This window comes from Euphorbia lathyris, chromosome 3 (assembly GCF_963576675.1).
Source record: "Euphorbia lathyris chromosome 3, ddEupLath1.1, whole genome shotgun sequence".
In the NCBI taxonomy this organism is placed as follows: Eukaryota; Viridiplantae; Streptophyta; class Magnoliopsida; order Malpighiales; family Euphorbiaceae; genus Euphorbia; species Euphorbia lathyris.
Genome location: NC_088912.1, coordinates 51,085,101 through 51,092,492, shown reverse-complemented (window position 1 = coordinate 51,092,492; position 7,392 = coordinate 51,085,101). Strand labels below are relative to the sequence as shown.

Below are 7,392 nucleotides of genomic sequence, written 5' to 3'. Positions count from 1 at the left end.
AAAGTGTGTTTACCGTGTCGGTGTCAAGAAAAAGCATATCGACGAACTCTATTTGGCAATTAGAAAATCGGCGATATTTGCGTCCTTCGGCTTCCGTCGCAATGTCGAACGGTGCTCCATATTGAACCCGTAATCTATTGACTTCAGTGGCCTTAGCTTTGTTAGCAACGGTCTTTTGTCTAGGCATTTTGTTTGTGAAATTTGGTGAAAGAAAAGAAGAAAATATGAAAGGATGAAAGGAAGAGTAAAAGATAATGGTGGTGGTTTAGGGAAGAAGAAGATGAATAGGGTAAAGATTTATGGGGAAGATGAGTGAATCTTGGTATTGGGAAGAGAAAAGATGATTGATTGGTGTAAAAAGAGGTGATTTAAATAGGTGTACGTAATAGGTATTGATTAGGATAGATGAATAGGTAAGTATTTAGAGTAGGAATAGGAAAAGAGGCAAAATTTCGCCCAAATCCCGTGACTGGAAGTCGCAAGTCGCGATTGAGATTTTCAAAATCTCAGTCACGACAGCAAGTACGTAGGGGGTCTAAAATTTTGCTGAAAGTGGTCCTCTTGCTGTCTCAACTGAGAATTCGGAATCTCAACTGAGATTTTGGAAATTCTGGGTAAAATTGGGATTGTTTTTGATGATTTTAACACTTCTAAACCAATTCCTCTTATAATTAAGTGACATTAATGTGAATATTAATCCCTGAAACTGAGATAAACAAAACTGAAACATTAAATTAAAGGAAAACCAAGGGTTATTCCTGAAATAAAAGAATTAAACTAAGGAATTAAGGCACTTTTATTTATTATTAGCAGAAATATAAACAATACCTTATTATATATATTACATAAAAACATCTTACTCCTAAAAATACAAAATATAAACACTCATATATATAATAAAACCAAACAGAAACTCATATTATATCCCTAAGTAGATGACAGACGACGTGCATTGCCCCTATTAATCTTCGTTTGAATGAAGACTTGCCTCTCTGGTGCAGAAAGGAATGTTGGACCAGAACGAAAAACTCGTTTGACAAGCCCCTCGTTCTCTAAGAACTCATAGTCTAGAATAGGAAACGGTTCTGTATCAGTCCAAGGGACAGAAATGGTTCCCTTGGCTCCTAATATGATTCCACAAATGATGTTGGCGAACCCAATCTTCCGGTTCTTCGAACGGGAAGCGGCAACTAACCCCTCCATTAGAATCTTCGAGGAGTTCACTGAGTTGCTTTGGAAAATGTCGCCCAACACATAGAGATCAGTATCTTTCACAACATTGCTACTGACTCGACCAAAAAGGCTGTGACAGAGGAATTTATGTAGATACAGCATGGAATTAGAATTGATGGATTTGTTGAAGGCAAGACGTGGATTGAATCGCCAAAATCCGGTTAACATCCTCCATATATCTCTAGAAGTCATATCCCGTCCAGGATGGTGTTGGGTTGTGTCTCGGGGTGGAAAACCAAACCAATTATGTAGTTCTGGATATCCAAAAGTGAAGACCTGCCCCTCACAACGAAAACTGAGACGAACACGTCTCTTATTGACGAATCAAACAGTGGATAAAAATTCCAGAACCCAATTTCCAATTATAGGAAATTTCATAGAAGCAAATTTGGTCCAACCCAAATTAGTAAGATATCGATCAATGTCTTCGCTTATCCCGAGTTCCTCGTTCAGAAACTCGTCCATATACATCATGCCAAAGAATTGAGCATATCTGAATTGCAGAAAGTGTTTCCCTTCGTCATGGTTATAAATTGGAAACCATGCACCATAACGATCAGAGATATCAACTTTCCCGCTTTGAGCAGAAGTGTGTTTTTGAACATCTTTCAAAGACTTAGTCATGTCTGTGAGAGAGAAGAAAATGAAGTCTGTAGGATTTGAGAATTTGAGAAAGAATTTGAGAAAGATAAAATGAAATGGAAGAAGTCTGATCCTACAGGAATATATAAGACCTATAAGTGAAAGGTTGTGTCTGTTAAAAAGAAAAAGGTGCCAAAGTGATACCTCTTTGATTCAACTGACAGAAATTGTAAAGAAAGAAGACTGTAATCCCTTGCAGTTATTTCAATTGCAAAATAGACAGAAAATCTCAACTGAGATTTTCGGAATCTCAACTGAGATTTCCAAATCCTGAAACATGGAAAATCTCAAATGAGATTTCTTCATATTTAATTTCTCAATAACACTTAACACTTAATGAAATCATTTTCAAAACATGACTAAATTAAAATGTTAATGTTGACAAAACTTATTTGTACACAAAAATAAAAATAAATAAATAAATAAATAAATAAAATAAAAAAAATAAAAAAAAAATGAAAAAAATAATAATAAAAAAAATAAATAAATTAAAAAGAATAAGAATAAAAATTATGAACATAAAAGAAGAAAAACTATAAATTAAAAACATGAAAACTAAATAAATTAATTTTCATAGAATTTAACCACGGATTCAATTGCTTGAATTGGAGCTCCGTCGAAATAAATCTTGCAACGGTTACCATTAACCTTAAATCGATCGCCATTGGATTTTTCTAGCTCCAAAGTTCCGTAATCAAATGTTTTAACAACCAAAAATGGTACAGTCCATCTAGATTTTAGCTTACCTGGAAATAACTTTAATCTCGAATTAAAAAGTAAGACTTTATCCCCAACATTAAAGTTTTTAATTTTGATTTTGGCATCATGCCACTTTTTAACTTTTTCCTTATAAATTCTTGCATTTTCGTAGGACAAATAGCGTAATTCATCCAACTCGTTTAAGTCGAACAAACACTTTTTCCCTGCGCTTTGCAAATCATAATTAAGGGTTCTTATAGCCCAATATGCTTTATGTTCTAATTTAACCGGCAAATGACAAGCTTTACCATAGACTAATCTATAAGGTGTCATTCCGATAGGTGTTTTAAACGCAGTACGGTATGCCCATAATGCATCGTTAAGTTTATGTGCCCAGTCTCTTCTAGAAGACGAAACTGTTTTCTCAAGTATCCATTTGAGTTCTCTATTTGAAATTTCTGCTTGACCATTCGTTTGAGGATGGTATGGCGTAGAGATACGGTGGTGTACTCCGTATTTTTTCATAAGTGACTCAAAACTTCTATTTACGAAATGAGTACCACCGTCGCTTACCATAACTCTAGGAACTCCAAATCGACAGAATATGGAATTTAAAAACTTAACAACTACTTTAGAATCATTTGTCGGGGTTGCAATTGCTTCAACCCACTTTGAAACATAATCTACGGTTACTAATATGTAATTTTTGCCAAAAGAAGTAGGAAAAGGACCCATGAAATCGATCCCCCACACGTCGAAGATTTCAACTTCCAATATGTTCGTAAGAGGCATCTCATCTTTCCTTCCTATATTCCCTGTTCTTTGACATTTATCACAGCGGATAATAAATGAACGGACATCTTTAAACAGAGTAGGCCAAAAGAATCCGCATTCAAGTATTCTAGCTGCTGTTTTGCTTACGCTATTATGACCTCCGTAAGCGCTAGCATGACATTCCAACATTATGGAGTCATATTCAAACTCACTAACACATCTCCTAAGTATTCCATCGCCGCATGTTTTGAACAGAAATGGATCTTCCCAAAAATATTTCTTAACTTCTGAAAAGAATTTCTTCTTTTATTGAGAATTCAATCCATCTGGCACAACATGTGCAGCTAAGTAATTGGCTATATCCACATACCATGGAGCTATGACACTTTGTACTTGCATGAGATGTTCATCGGGGAAATCATCTCGAATGCCTGATGTTTCACCGATGGGACCGTTTTCATCCTCAAGTCTTGATAGATGATCGACGACCAGGTTTTCAACTCCCTTTTTGTCTTTAATCTCAATGTCAAATTCTTGCAATAATAAAACCCATCTAATAAGACGCGGTTTTGCTTCTTTCTTAGCAAATAAATATCGTAAAGCTGCATGATCTGTATAGATGATGACTTTAGATCCTAACAAATAAGATCGGAACTTATCACATGCAAAAACTACTGCCAACATTTCCTTTTCAGTTGTGGTGTAATTTAACTGTGCACCGGACAATGTGTGACTCGCATAATATATAACATGAAGTTTCTTATCCTTCCTTTGACCTAATACACATCCTACAGCTAAGTCACTTGCATCACACATAATTTCGAAAGGTAGATTCCAATCGGGTTTCGATATTATAGGTGTACTGACTAAAGCTGTTTTCAAAGTATTGAAAGCTTGTAAACAATCCTTATTAAAATCAAAAGTGGAATCCTTCATAAGCAAATTAGTAAGTGGTTTGAAGATTATAGAAAAGTTCTTTATAAACCTTCTGTAAAAACCTGCATGACCTAAAAATGATCTTACTCCCTTAACAGTGGTTGGTGGGGGTAATTTTTCTATAACTGAAGTCTTTGCTCTGTCCACTTCTAAACCTTTTTCAGATATCTTATGACCTAAAACAATTCCTTCGTCTACCATGAAATGAAATTTTTCCCAATTTAATACTAAATTCGTTTCCTCACATCTAGACAATACTTTATCTAAGTTCTCTAAACATGCATCGAAAGAATCTCCATAAACTGAAAAATCATCCATGAAAACTTCCATTATATCTTCAATGAAGTCATTAAATATTGCTGTCATACATCGTTGAAATGTTGCTGGTGCATTACATAGAACAAAAGGCATTCTCCTATATGCAAATGTTCCGTAAGGACACGTGAAGGTTGTTTTATCTTGGTCATCCGGGTAAATGTAAATTTGAAAGAATCCGGAATAACCGTCTAGGAAACAGTAAAATGCATGACCGGCTATCCTTTCGATCATTTGATCAATGAAAGGTAGAGGAAAATGATCTTTCCTAGTTGCTTTGTTTAGGTTCCTATAGTCTATACAAACCCTCCAACCGGTGGTGGTTCGTGTAGGTATCAGTTCACCTTCATCATTTCTTACAACAGTTATGCCTCCCTTTTTAGGTACACAATGGATTGGACTAACCCATTCACTATCCGAGATCGGATAAATGATTCCATTGTCTAAAAGTTTAGTAATCTCATTTTTGACTACTTCTTTCATGTTCGGATTTAAGCGTCTTTGCCTATCCGCTTTAGGTGGCTTATCCTCTTCTAAGTGAATTCTATGCATTACGATACTTGGATTTATTCCTTTTAAGTCTGACATTTGCCATCCCATACTTCCTATCCTATTTCTAACAACATCTTTCAATTTTTCTTCTTGATCATTTGTTAATTTGTTAGAAATAATTATAGGTAGAGAATCGCCTTCTCCTAAGAAAGCGTACCTCAAATGACTGGGTAACTCTTTAAGTTCTAATTTAGGGGGTGTTACAATTGAAGGCGGAACTGGTCCATCTTCACGAATCAAAGGCTCTGGGTCCTTATCATCCAATTCCTCACCTATTATAGGTTCAATTATTTCTTCACTCTGAATAACGTCATTGACACATTCCTCGACTAAATCAAGTTTCATACAAGCGAATTCCTCCATAGGGTATTTCATCGCTTTGTTCATATTAAACTCGATCTTATCTTCTCCTATCCTTAAAACTACCTTCCCTTCCGACACATCTACTAGAGCGCGTCCCGTGTTCATAAACGGTCTACCGAAAATTAAAGGGCAATTTACATCATATGCAAAGTCCAATATAACAAAATCGGTAGGAAAAATAAATTTATCGACTTAGACTAAAACATCTTCAATTATACCATATGGCCTCTTAGTGGTTTGATCCGCTAATTGCAAAACCATATTGGTACGTTTGATATCTTCTTCTAAACCTAACTTGTTAAAAATAGACAATCGCATTAAGTTTATACTTGCTCCTAAATCACAAAGACAACTTGGGAATTCAATATCTCCCAACTTACACGGAATAGTAAAACATCCGGGATCTTTGAGTTTAGTGGGCAAATTACTTGATACTATTGAACTACAGTCTTCAGTTAACGAAATGGATGAAATTCCTTCCCAGCTGATTTTCTTTGAAATTAAATCTTTTAAAAACTTACCATAGTTAGGAATTTGTGTGATTGCATCCATAAATGTCAAATTGATGTGCAAATTTTTAAGTTTATCCAAAAACGTTAGAAGTTGTTTGTCATAGTCCTTATTTCGAACTTTGTGCGGAAAAGGTGGCTTGGGTACACAAGTTTTGGTACTTGTGTCAAATGGTGAACTATTTGTGTTTAAGATATCTTCTTTGGACTTTGGTAAATCAGTTCCTGATAATGTTGCATCTTTGGGCATTTCCGGCCCTTGATAATTTTTTCCTGAACGAAGAGTGATAGATTTCACATGCTCTTTCGGATTTTCTTCCGTATGGCTGGGAAGACTTCCCTCTCTTCGGGATGGAATTGATTTAGCAAGTTGACCAATTTGAACCTCCAAATTATGGATGCTAGATGAGTGGTTTTTAATAAGTTGATCGAATTTATTTTCGATCCGTTTAAAACCATCGTCGTGATTACTTATTTTTCCACTGATAGCATCTATGAACTTGTCGGTTTTAGAAGATAAAGTGCTAATCGTATCTCTTGACTGATTTTGATAATTAGTGGTACGATTTTGATTAGCACTTGCATTATTGTTATTGTTATCTTTCCAGTTAAAGTTAGGATGATTCCTCCATCCAGAATTATAAGTATTAGAATAAGGATTATTAGTTTGGTTTTGCCATTGGACAAAATTTACCTGTTCGATCTCACTCATATTTTCGTAATCCAAATCCGTTTGGATTGGATTACCATTGGTATCGCGTGGTGCCATAAATTTGTCAATTTTGTGCGATAAAGCAGAAAATTGGGCTTGTAGCATCACGACTGGATCAAGTTCAACTATACCTTTAACTGATGGTGTGGTTGAGGATGATGGTTTTGCTGCCGGCATATGTCCACGTTCCGCGGGCCACATACTGCTGTTTATTGCCATTTCCTCCAAAAGTTCTCTCGCTTGGGCTGATGTTTTCTTCATAAATAGCCCTCCCGACATAGCATCTAATGAACCCCTAGTTGTAGGATTTAGTCCATTGTAAAATGTTTGCATTAAAAGTTCAGCGGGTAATTGGTGGTGTGGGCATAAACGTTGAAGTTCTTTAAAACGTTCCCAAGTTTCATAAAGAGTCTCATTATCATTTTGAGAAAAAGATGTTAACTCTTTTATGACTCTTGCGGTTTTTGCTAAAGGAAAATATTTTGATAAAAATGCTTGGGCTAATTGTTCCCAAGTGGCAAAAGTTGCGGCTGGCATAGAAGTTAACCATTCTTTGGCTCTATCCTTCAAAGTGAAAGGAAAAAGGCGAAGTTTGATTGCTTCTGCAGTCACATCTGGGATTTTAAAAGTGTCACAAATTTCAAGGAAATTTGTTAA

At 35.6% G+C, this 7,392-nt stretch overlaps 1 non-coding gene across 1 annotated transcript; it reads left to right on the top strand.

Annotated features, from left to right (window-relative positions):
• The first annotated feature begins 7,084 nt into the window (after positions 1 to 7,084).
• Positions 7,085 to 7,191, top strand: LOC136225109 (small nucleolar RNA R71). The gene has a single exon (XR_010686844.1). It is a non-coding gene; the product is annotated as a small nucleolar RNA R71 (small nucleolar RNA).
• Positions 7,192 to 7,392: the final 201 nt, after the last annotated feature.